Here is a 13,691-nt window from a genome sequence, read left to right as displayed (position 1 = left end):
CTCATACTTGTCTAAGTTGATCATCAACTTTTCTTGCTGTAGCTTCCTCAAGTCCTGATCCAAATGTCTGATATTCTCCTACCTTAACCTGCTAAAAATTAGAATGTCATCAAGATAAACAATCACAAATTTAGCAATAAATTCTGCAAGCACTTCATTCATGAGTCTCATTAAGGTGCTAGGTGCATTTGTGAGCCCAAAGGGCATCACCAACCATTCATAGAGCCCCTCATTGTTCTTAAAGGTTGTTTTCCACTCATCTCCAAGTTTGATCCTCATTTGATGATAACCTGATTTCAAATCCACCTTTGTAAAGTAACAAGCTCGTCCTAGGTAGTCCATGAGGTCCTCAATTCTTGGTATTGGAAACCGATATCTAATAGTAATCTTGTTGATGGCTCCTGAGTCGGTGCACATTCTCCATTTTCCATCATTCTTAGGTACCAAAAAAGTAGGTACTGCACATGGGATTACACTCTTCTTTATCAACCCCTTATCTAGCAATTCTTGCACTTGTCTTGCTATTTCTTCATTTTGAGTAGGTGTCATTTTGTAAGTAGCTTTATTTGGCAAGGTAGCTCTAGGTATGAGGTCTATCTTATGGTTCACATCTCTATATGGGGGTAAAGCATCCGATATCTTATTGACAATGATGTCTTTGTACCGGTCCAACAAGGTATTCACTTCTTGAGGTACTATCGGTTTGGGTTCAGTCTTTTCCTCTTCTTTTGGTCTCACTAGGATGACATATCCTTGGTTCCCTTCATGCTTCAACTCTTTTAGGAACTCTTTCCCACTAAGTAACATAACACTTTAACCTACATGTCTTTCTCTTCCCTGAACAATCAAAGGATCCATTTGGAGCTTCCTCCCTTGGTGATAACATAAGAGTTCTTCTCCCCATCATGTATGGCTTTGACATCATATTGCCAAGGGCGTCCAAGCAACAAATGACATGCATCCATGGGTAGTATATCACATTGTACTTTGTCCTTATACTCTCTAATTTCAAAGTCTATTCAAGCTTTCTCATCAACTAACACATGTCCTTTACTCAACCATGATACCTTATATGGATTGGTGTGTGGCAACCTTTTCAACTTGAGTTTGTCTACCATCTCAACTACTGCAATATTCTCAGTAGACCCTAAATCCACTATGACCCTACAAATCTTACCATATGATCTGCAAGTGGTTTTAAAGAGTGTCTTTCTTTGAGTAGGTTCTTTGGCCTACGGTACCTTTAACAAGGTCCTCCTTAACATCAAGTTCTCTCCATCTAGAACTGGTCCAACTTTGCTAATTGGTGAGGTAACACTTTGATTGTCTTCCTCCTGCACAAACTAAGTTCTCCTTTCAACTACATAAGAACTTGAAGTCTTTTCAGGATACCAGTTCATTGTGTGGCCCACTTGATGACAATGAAAGCATTTACCAGTGAAGACTGTGGGTCCTCTTCCTTGAGTACCAAATCAGCCCCTAAAGTTTTTTCTTCCTCTAGAGTTGTCTCTAAACTGACCATGCTTTCTATAGTTATCCCTACTATGTTTAGATTGATTTCTTTCTTCATTCTTTCTAGAGTTATGTCCCCTTCCAAAGGTGCCTCTTCCTCTGAATCCTCTTGCACCTTTTCCTCTTTGATTGAATTCACTTTTCCTCTTGATCTTTCTCCAACTTCTTTTCTGTCACCACTCCTATCACATCTGCATCTTCATCATCAGTTTCATCACCCCACTCTGTGGTCTTGCCCTTACCTTTCTTTGTGTCTTGCTCCTAGGCTTCACTAAGAATGTCTTGGACCAACTTCCTAATGGCCTCTTGACTCATTGCCTTAGGTGGAATTTTTCTTGCTTCTTATTCTATCTCTTGGTCTGGCATACACCACTTTGTTTAATAAAGTGGCTCTGATACCAATCTAATGTAGAGAGGATGCTCACTCCTACTGGGGTTGCTTATTCTTGACGTCTCATTAGGTTGTCTCTTGAACCATCCAATGGTTCCACTCTTTCCAACCTTATAAAGGTTGTAGGGCCCACCCTTACTGACTTTCCTATGGTCCCTATACTAAGGTGACCCCTCTTGTTTAGTGAGTGTCCAACACTCCTTATTAGAGACCTTCCTACTCAACACTTTAACCAAAAGCCAATCCTCTCTACCATAGGATCTTCATTACAAATGAACAACACACTTAGGGATGATTTTCCTTAGTTTTCCAACCCCAACCCTTCATTTATGGACTTTTTTGTTTACCGGTTTCAAGATTTAGGACCAATTTTCTCTTTTAGGCCTACTAGGAGACCTAGTCCAATTAGCCCTATCAGTGAGGTATTTGCACTTATCTACCCAAATTCCTAAAAACTGGTATGAAATCTTTAGTTTTTCAGATACCCTTTTGGAAGCTTCATACATTTTCACAAAATTGGACATGGGTTTGGTCGCTAACCATGCTAACCCTTTTTAGGCCTAATTCCTCCTTTTAAGCCTACAAAATAGGGTTTTTCTCAAATGCCTTCACCAGTCCAAATGGCCAAGGATTCTGATGATTTTCTTAGGTCTGTACATCCATGAGGATGTCCAATTCATCTTGGAATCAAATCCATCCAACGGATTTACCCATCTAGGGCCTGATGTCCATGATCCCCATTGCTTGAAAGCATACTTTATAAGGCCTCCTAGCATTCCACAAGGTTTCAGTATGGAGTTCCAGCAAGGAATGCTAGGTATGAGCCATAGAGTTTTCATAACCCTTGTTTTAGGGTCTTTAGGACCCGCCTGCAACAAAAATGACACAACTTACAAACTATAACACTTAAAAACCTAAAATCACCATGTAATGAAAGGTATGTCTCTATTCTAACAATTCATGCCTTGGTATGGCTTGGAAATCTGTAAAGACCATACAAAAATAGTTAAACTCAAGTTCTACTTGTTGAAAACACAATTCTTGAAAGGCTAAACTTTCTTTTCTTCATTCAAATCTTCAACCACCTTCTCATCGGTTATCCCAAGCCTTGTATCGGCCTTGGGTTGGTTACAAATGTCTTTAACTAAAAAAGACAACCAACTAGCCATTGGTGTTTGGAAAATGCAAATGTTACAAAGTTGCTATGAGCAACTTTTGCAACTTTTTACAACTTTTACATAGTTGAGAAACTTTTCCCCAAATCAAACCTATGTCACTTATAAAGGTTCAAATGACCTTAAAACCTTCTAAAATTCATCAAACCAACCTATTGTAACATAATAACAACTTATTCTACTAAATTCTCTATCTAGCACCCTTAAGAGACAATAGGCCAACATTGGTCAAACAATAACTTCTAGGGTCCTTACAACATCTGAGCACTTATTCAAAATCATATTGACCTTATTAAAAACCAAAATAACATGATTCCAAACTTCTGGAACCTACACAACAAAATTTCTCATGTGCTCTTGCACCACAAAGCCAGGCAATAAACTAGGTGTAAAACCTTCTCTCACCCACAAATACTATGTCCAAAACAAGTTATTTTGTTTGTTCAAGGTGTAAACAACACACCTACCAAATACTCAACTCACGCAACAATTTGTGTGACTGGATCCATACCGGTTTAGTATCTTTTGGTACCGGTATGATGAAAACACTCTACCCTTGTGTGAATGGCAAACAATATTTTGGTACCAGTGTGATGGAAACCTATTGGATTTTGTCTATTGGTGGCCCAACCAACACAAAACACCCATTAGATTTGGCTATGAAATGTGTTAGGGGATACTTATCTCACAACTATCTTATTGTCTATTAGTCCTACTGGTTGAGTTCTCCAAACATAACTTAACAAAATTACAAAGGAAAAAACAAAATAATGACAGATTAATATACCCATTATAAAGTTACACAATTTCCCAAAGGATTAGACTCTAAGCACAAGTTGAAAGGTCTATACTCTCATTGTCCTTCCAGACCTAATTAAGCCAATTAGGCCTACTTTACAAAGCAATTACCCCTTATGTTAGTCCCCCGACTAATTTTTTTTTTTGCAAGGTGGGGTAAGGTGTCAAGCCACCAAATGCAAGGTTTCAGGACTTGATCCCATCTTCTTATCTTCTGCAAGTGATTTGCACTTCTTCAGCTCAGGTGGTCACATAGAGATGCCCGCCTAGGGTCAATTCAATCTCTTCAGGCTTGCAGCTTCCCTGCAAACAAACACCAAAATATTATGATACAATTTCCCTTCTAACATTTTCCCACATGTTTTTTGGTCCTTTGGTGAAAATGTTAGATTAAGGGCAACTTTATGGTGAAACCCTAGGTGTCGGTAGGGTTTGTGACCAATCTGGTTAGTTTTTGATGGATCTCTACAATCCGATTGTTAAAAATCCTAAAAATTGATTCAAATGAAAGGTAAGAGACTTCCCTAACTCATGCAATTGGTTTCAGGCATCCACCAATCTGTACTGGTCAGAAATGAACAACAAAAATGCAAAATTTCAAAAAACTCCAAATATATTGTATTGCTCCAAACTCCAAAACATCATCAATTTCATCAACTTCAACAACTTGTTGGCAATTGAAACTCATCGGATTAATTTTGTTGCCATTGATGGCAACAAGATCAGATACAAGTCATATAATGACATTAGGAGGCATTTACCGGCAGTCACCGACATTGGAGTATCCAGGATTACATCGACACTTGCATCGGTACTTCAAGGAAGCCAACATCAAGGAAGATTTATTTAGAAAATCATTTTGTAATTATTGTAGAGGCCAACATTGAATATCTTTTATAATGTATTGTAAGCTGACATAAGGCATATTGTTTGTAATGGGTATATAGGTCAGTCTGCTAGGTCATCTTGTAGAGCGTGTGACATAGGAGAATATAGAAGAACTGTATAATGTGAAGTATATGTATGGTAGATCATTTGTAAGTGAATGTTATATCATGCAATGATCTGTAGATAGTTTTGAAAGAATTCTTGGAGGATAAGAGATATCAGTAGTAATGTTCAGGGTTTATGAACTGGTACAGAGTAGAGCTAGAACTGAAACTCTATTTAGCATAGCAGATGCATTTTGTGAGTTCATTTTCATTGTTTTACTTCAGCAGAAGCTTGTAGTCAGTGAGACTCTTTAGTGTTGAGCAATGTGCTCTAGACAGTGTGCCTTCCTGCATGTGCAGGGCCCCATTATATGTAATATCCTTTCATATGAACAATGAACTGATATTGTGGGTCACAAATCCCACCATGGTTTTTCCTCTTTGAGGTTTTCCACATATAAATTTTGTGTGTTATGGTGTTCATTTATGTGGATGGTTTATTTTCTTCAAGTTATATGTTTATTTGTTTATCGGTTTATATGTGTATGGTATAAAAAGATAAAATCTTATCTTATCGGCAGAACACTGATTCACCCCCCCTCTCAGTATTCTTGGATCCCAACAATTGGTATTAGAGTCTGGTTCCTTAGAAGAAGTTTAACAACTTGAGGAAGATCGTGAAACCAGAATCTTTGAACATGGCTATGGAAAAGAAACTTGAAATGGCTCTTGAGGATTATGATGCTGAAAGGATGAAGAACTTGAAATTGGAAGATGAATTGAATTCTACAAACGAATTCATTTTTATCCTACAAGAAAAGTTATAATATGCTCAAGCCAAGAGAAAGGAACTTTTGCAAAACCTGGAAGATGAGGAGAAAAATGCATTTAAGGAACAATGTCATCAACTAAGTCAAGCAAACATGATCATGAAGAATGAAATGCAAGACCTGACTATGAGGTTATCAAAAGATATAGAGGACAAAAAGAAGAAGGAAGATAATCTTGTTATATCTCTAAAGAACAAATTTGATGATTGTGGCAGATTGACTCATGAGAATAATCTATTGAGAACTGACATGGCACACTCCCAGAACAATGAACAAGAACTTGGAAGACAAATAACTACTCTGAGAGATGATTTGACTACTGCAAGTGAGTATAAAGAAAAATTCAGGATTAGTGTTGCACAGTTGGATGACTTATTGAAAAGACAAAGGCAGATTGATGATTCTAGAGGACTTGGATTTGTACAAGGTGAAAGCTCTGGCACTACAAATGAAGATCAAACAACTAGTTTGCATAACTCATCAGAATAGAGGAAACTGGTAAGGCAATCAAAAGCTTATAATTCAATGGTAGATGTTTTGTTTGCAATAAATTTGGGTATATGGCTAAACAATATAGATATAAAGCAAATCAAAACTATAATTCTATTCCCAGTCAATGCACAAATTGCAAGAAATATGGTCATAGATCAGAAGATTGCAGAATGAATGTTAAATGTCATGCATGTGGAATGTTTGGAAATTTTTCTAGTCATTGTAGGTCAAGGAATGACACTGGATATGTCAAAGCAATTCGAAAGAACAATGTTACATGTTATGTATGCAACAAAATAGGTCATATTGCTAAGTATTACAAAAACAAGACTCAACTGATTAGCAATGATAAAGATAATGAGAAAGGAAAGCACAAGCTAGATGAAATACAACAAGATCACACCAAGAGATGGGTTAGAAAATCTGAAGAACCGAGTGGAGATGGATCTACACCGGTAACTCCATCAGTAGAATAGAGCAATCCTGTACCGACAAGAAATTCCACCGGTAACTGAGGCATAGGCCTTAGGGGTTGGAAAATTCATTGCAAATATTGCTTATTCCCCTGGAGGAGATCAGAAGATATTTGGAGAGTTGAGTTCATCATTGTTGAAGGTTCACCTGGAATAAGACTACAAAACCGACATCTGGTAGGGTACATCATGAACCATTTATGATAGAAGAAGATTAGGGTTTTATTCGCTAATAAAAAGGGAAAGTGAATTCATTTTCACTCATCCTGCATTCAAGCATTCAAAGTGAAGTAAAGGCAAATTTTAGGTGAATTAAGAGCGAGAAAAGGTATTGTGAAAGTATTTCGACTAGTTATCTGAGAAGCACTAAATCTTCCACCGGCATTCACTTTCAGGTATTCTTTGAAAATGACATCTGGATATTCAGCTCCTACTTTCATTGCAAATCCCACCATTGTTGAAGTTAAGGATAAGCTGAGGCTTGTATTCAAGGAGGTTCCCTTAATTGCTAAGAAAGAAGACTTTGTGGGAGAATTTTCTAGGGTTCCTGACGACGTGATGTATGTTGAAGATGTGAGGGAATATATTCACTACACCTTGAAGGATCTAGGCATAGAGGAAATCAAAAGCATGTATCAATCTGTGATACTGGGCAGCTCCGGAACCATCAAGCCGAAATACAAAGCAATTGAGGATCTAGGGTTAATCGGTATTCTATACATACCAGAATTCAAAGATGAGGTCATTAGATACGTTCTGAGTAGGGGTCATAATGAGTTCATCTGGATGGATCGGCCTTACATGATCACCAAGGAGGCTGTTCAAGCAGTCACCGACTTACCCAAAGTCGGACAAGAACCTGGCAACAAAATTTCCAATACTGAGGTTAAGAAACTCACCGGTGCAACTCCTGATAGTTGGATCAATGAGGATCAACACAATGACCGACACTGATGTCAAATTTGCAAGCATGATAATAGGTTAAAAGGTAACTCAATCTAATCGTTTGAATTTTGTTGCTAGTTCTTGCATTCATGCTGCATATTAGATCCCGAGGAATAATTCAAAATATGATTTATGTGAATAGTTGAGGAGTGAATTAATGTTGAACCTTGGAAAGATCAAGGGAGTTAAGAAAGGAACTTTTAGATATGGAAACTTGATTGTTTGTTTAATGCTTTACTTCCTGAATGAGCTACTCAGTCTAGGGAAGAAGCATTGGGCTCATTACATACTGGTAGGTATGCAGATCAAGGAAGAAATCACCGGTCTTGGTATCGATAGAGATGAGAAACATTGGGGTTATTTCAAAACATTCCAAGAAAACATGAGGAAGAGGGAGAGAATATCAAAGAACATTATGGAGAAGTAATCCACTGATATCTGTTTTATGGTGAAAACTGATGAAACTCTTATGGAAGCAGTTGAACCAAGTACCACATGGGTTATAGAGCTTGGATATGAAGTGGATGATAGCATTTTTGAAATCTATGCAAAAATGCTTATAGATGCCCCATTGGATGACAAAACAGAGATTTTTGGCATGACAGAAGAGAAGGCCCTTGAAGTCAAAACTGGCTTCAACAGGAAGAGAAGAGAGAAGAAAATAAATAATATGTCTACATATATACAAGATGTAATTCATAAGATAGACACTCAATTGGGTTCTGGATCCAAGCCGACAACAAAACCGATAGTGACTAGTATTGCAGAAGTAAAGAAGCCTAAAGCTTACATTTCTACCATCACTATTTATTCTGACCTTGAGGATAATGAACCTCTAGCTTTGAGAAGGGTACAAAGGAAGAAAGTAGATCAACCACCGATAGAGCAGAGAGAAGGTGGAGCCTAGGAGGAGACTTGTTAGAAAGGCAACTAAACCTACTACATCACCACCTTCGACAAGGAAGCCTATACAAAAGAGAAAAATGGTTACATCTACTCCGACAACCACAAGAAAAAAGAAGAAGAGTGATGATACTGAATTTGGTAAGACCAAAATGACCTGTGCTGAATTAATTGATGAACTAAGCAAAATGAGATTGAAGAGGCAATTTTTTTATACATGGATATATAAAAGAAAGCCTTAGTATAAATTTTGAAGGAAATTCCTCTCACTATATAATAAATTAGATGCTAGAAGACTTGATGCAATCAAGAGGGATGGAGAAATTAAGGAAGTAGAACTTTTGGAAATGTGTGGTTCAATAAACAATGAGGAAATGAAAAGATGCATAGATGTTGCAAACAGAATAGTATTTAGTACCAAACCTTGACAAATAAGCCTAATGATGGGAAAGGTAAATGAGGTAGTAAATGAAACCAAAGATGGTTGGACCAAATTCTTCTAGAAGAATCCAAATTTTCTTACATCTCATGAAGAATTTGTTAAAGCAACAACTTCCACCATCCCGGACAGATTTAAAGGGAAAGGTATTTTGGATAGTTCAACTCCATTTTTGACTAAACCGACAATAACTATAGATATATAGACACAACCAGTAGAAAAGGAAAGTATATAGACTATATCGGCACAATCTATTTTTGAGCAAGGCAATGTACATGACACTGTGAATATTATGGATAATACTCCACCGACAGTAATTGACACTGCACCAAGTGGCAAAGCCACTAGTGCTAAAGAAGATAAGGTAAAGTGAATTGAGTCTAAACTGACAATCCATATTGATTCCCCAGAAAAAGTTTTGGCAATTGACACTTCTCAAGTTGAGAAGAAACCAATCACTGAGATGAGTCCAACTGAGTTAATGATGATAACTACTCAAAAACTATTAAAGGAGGGATCTGTAGATAAGGGAATAATAGATCAATCAGTTACAATATTGCATAATTTAATCCTTGATTGTCAGATTGAAAATGAAGCAAGCCTTTCCAACAATCTTAAGGCACTAATAGAGTACATATCTAGCAATTTTCAATCATTGCAGTAGATATCAAACCGACAATCATTAGAAAGATTTACTATGTCTAAGAAAGTCGCCTTTGACTAGATCATTGAAATAGAGAAAAATAAAATTGAAGATAAACCCATTCTTATTGAGAATTTTTTGAAACAATGTACAAATATCTACAGGGTCTGTTGTAACATAGAAATTCTTACAACAAATATAGATAGAAAATTAAAGGAATTACATGATAAGGTAGCTAGCATTGCAAATTATTTTTATGGATTAACCGCACTAACAACATCTATTGATGGACAAATTTTGTCCTTGGAGGACCAAATTTTTGCTTTTGAGGAGAGAGATAAAGTCATTTGTAGAGCAAGGAGTCTTAGAGGATTGGTGAGTCCCAAATTGGATTCATTGGGTGTACATAAAAGAGAGTGTATATACATGATTGCTAAACCCACACCAACATAAGTCAACGAGAAGAAAACACTGGCACACTTACTAAGTGGACTAGCATCCATATCTGAAAATTTTAAAATCGACTGGGACACATACCTACAGTTGCTAGAAAAGGCTTACTTGAAAATTTTGAAGATAGTCAAGCTCTGGTAAAACAAAAGAATTCTTATTCATTCTTTTGTTCTAAATTCTTTCAATTCTTTCACCAGTCTTTGGCATTGATGCCAAAGGGGGAGTGTATAAATGTGAAAAATATCAAAAAAATATCTGACGGGAACATATGGGAAGGACATCAGAATATCAGGAGGAGTGTATTGCTCAGGGGGAGCATATTTCAGTTGAACCGATAGGGAATCCATTTTTACATGAGTGTTGCCATCAATGCCAAAGGGGGAGATTGTTGGCAATCGACACTCATCGGATTCATTTTGTTGTCATTGATGGCAACAAGATTAGATGGAAGTCATATACCGACATTAGGAGGCATTTACTGACACTCACCAGAATTGGAGTATCTAGGATTACACTAGCACGGACACCGACACGGGCATCAGTACTTCAAGGAAGCCGACATCAAGGAAGATTTATTTAGAAAATGATTTTGTAATTATTGTTGAGGTCAACATTGAATATCTTTTGTAATGTATTATAAGCTGACATAAGGCAAATTGTTTATATTGGGTATATAGGTCAGTCTGCTAGGTCATCTTGTAGAGCGTGTGACATAGAAGAATATAGAAGAACTGTATAATGCAAAGTATATGTATGGTAGATCATTTGTATGCGAATGTTATATCATGCAATGATCTGTAGATAGTTTGGAAAGCATTCTTGGAGGAGAAGAGATACCAGTAGTAGTGTTCACGGTCTATAAACCGATACAGAGAAGAGCTAGAACCGAAACTCTTTTTGGCATAGTAGATGCATTTTGTGAGTTCATTTTCATTGTTTTACTTCAAAAGAAGCTTGTAGTTAGTGGGACTCTTTAGTGTTGAGCAGTGTGCCTTCCTGCATGTCCAGGCCCCTATTATATGTAATATCCTTTCATATGGCTACTGAATTGATATTGTGGGTCACAAATCCCATCGTGGTTTTTCCTCTTTGATGTTTCCCACGTATAAATTATGTGTGTTATGGTGTTCATTTATGTGGATGGTTTATTTGCTTCAAGTTATATGTTTATTTGTTTACCGGTTTATATGTGTATGATATAAAAAAGTTAAAATCTTATCTTACCGGCAGAACACTGATTCACCCCCCCCCTCTCAGTGTTCTTGGATCCCAAGACAACTACGCCAACAACAACCTGGAATCGATCCAAGTGGACATAATATAGCCTCCCTAATGGTTTCCAACCACTTTTCAAACTTTGAAACCATTGGAGGATTAGTTATCCCTTTTTTATAACATTTTGCAATGACAACAAAAGTTGTCAACTTGCACTTTTCAAATTTGGCGACTCCAAGGAGTATTCGACCTATTCTAAAGATTGGTTTGATGTTTCTAAGACCAATATTTATTTGCCTGACTTGTGCCTAGACTCCTACTGACCCACATGGTCATTTTTCCATGGTGGCTTACAAAATTCAGCCATGACAATGCCTTACATCAATTGGGTCTTATTGACACAAAACTATCAACCTATTACATATGATCATTTTCACCTCATGGGTGATATTAGGATCTTTTAGGCTACATTAGTGTCTTCATTTGTGTTTTTGGGTGCTCCTGCACCACTTTCCAGCCTTATAATCCCAATAGAGCCAACTCATCAAAAGAGTTAGTGCATATTCAAAACAACTTAGTAAGAGATTCTAATTGGTGTTACCTCTACAATCAACCCCATAACCAATCTACTTGTCCAAATGGGATACTTAATCAGACTCTTATGGATAAAGGAAATGCTATTGTCCAACAAGTTTTAGTCCAAGACAACAGTGAACAACAAGCTCCACATCTTGACCAAAGCAATCAAGATGTTGCTTTGATGAATTGGTAAGGAGAGGAGTTTTGTGGAGTCAATTATGCTACTCCAAATCAGTCTAATACCTCAGTTGTAGTGAATACAAGGTCTAAGAAGAGGGAAGTAGACCTTGGACACCAAGATGATAAGGGTCATAATCAAGCTTCAACAAGCCAACAAGTGGCCAATGCACCTCAAATTAACCAAGGAGTGCACATTTAACCAAGAGGAAAAACTGTGACAAGCAATGATGAGTCACAACCAGTTCAAACTCAGGGAGAAGTTGTTGTTCCAAGAGGACAACAAAAGGTGCGCTCAAGTTATTTTAATATTTTGGATCAAATGAAGAAGTCTAATGTCAATATTACCATGTGGGACTCTCTAGATCTTCCTGGACAAAGGGAGCAGTTACAAAATGTTCTTTCCTCTCTTAGTTTTTAAAATGAGTCTTCCAAAGAGCATCCCAAAATATCCATTGCTGACACTCAAACCAATAATGTGTAGTCCAAAGAGGTCAAACCTTTGCCATTTTATGTTACTCTCATTATTGGCCAACATTTAGTACATAATTGTATGATATATTCAAGGGCCAACAACACAATTATTCCTAGGAAAATTGTTGATAATCTAGGTTTGTCAAATGAGCCTCTTACTAAGGGAGTATTCCAACTGGATGGTTCAACAATGAATACTGTCATGCTCTATGAAGTGTACTTGTACCTGCAAACACAATGCACTTAATAAATCATTACAAGCAATGGTTAGTAAATTGAAACAATGAAAGACAAAACCATAGCTAATCAACTTATTACCTCCTAGTAAATGCGAGTATGAAAAATGCTCTCAGATCTGATTATGTATATTCCAGTGACTTGACTACACTTAGATGGAGGATTTGAATAATGAAAATGCATGATCTAGCAAGAATAACATGATTAAGCTATATAATTTCATGATTGATCTAGAAAATAAACTAAGATTAAGATGTAATTAAGCTAAAATTGAGCATGATGACATTGCTAAGAATGATAAACTAGAAGCATGAAGTGTACCTATACCTGCAAACACAATGTACTCAATAAATAATTACAAGCAATGGTTAGTAAATTGAAACAATGAAAGACAAAACCATAGCTAATCGACTTATTGCCTCCTAGTAAATGTGAGTATGAAAAATGCTCTCAGATTTGATTATGCATATTCCAGTGACTTGACTACACTTAGATGGAGGATTTGAATAATGAAAATGCATGATCTAGCAAAAATAGCATGATTAAGCTGTATGATTTCATGATTGATCTAGAAAATGAACTAAGATTAAGATGCAATTAAGCTAAAATTGAGCATGATAACATTGCTAAGAATTATAAACTAGAAGCATGAAGTGTATCTGTACCAGCAAACACAATGCACTCAATAAATCATTACAACCAATGGTTAGTAAATTGAAACAATGAACGACAAAACCATAGCTAATCGACTTATTGCCTCCTAGTAAATGTGAGTATGAAAAATGCTCTGAGATTTGATTATGCATATTCCAGTGACTTGACTACACTTAGATGGAGGATTTGAATGATGAAAATGCATGATCTAGCAAGAATAGCATGATTAAGCTATATGATTTCATGATTGATCTAGAAAATGAACTAAGATTAAAATGCAATTAAGCTAAAATTGAGCATGATTACATTGCTAAGAATGATAAACTATAAGCTAGATGCCTATAGTAATAATGCATAAATACAAATGAG

The sequence above is a fragment of the Cryptomeria japonica genome, chromosome 9, assembly GCF_030272615.1.
Source record: "Cryptomeria japonica chromosome 9, Sugi_1.0, whole genome shotgun sequence".
Lineage (NCBI taxonomy): Eukaryota > Viridiplantae > Streptophyta > Pinopsida > Cupressales > Cupressaceae > Cryptomeria > Cryptomeria japonica.
The sequence above is the reverse complement of the archived record's forward strand: the minus strand, read 5'-3'. Positions refer to the sequence as shown.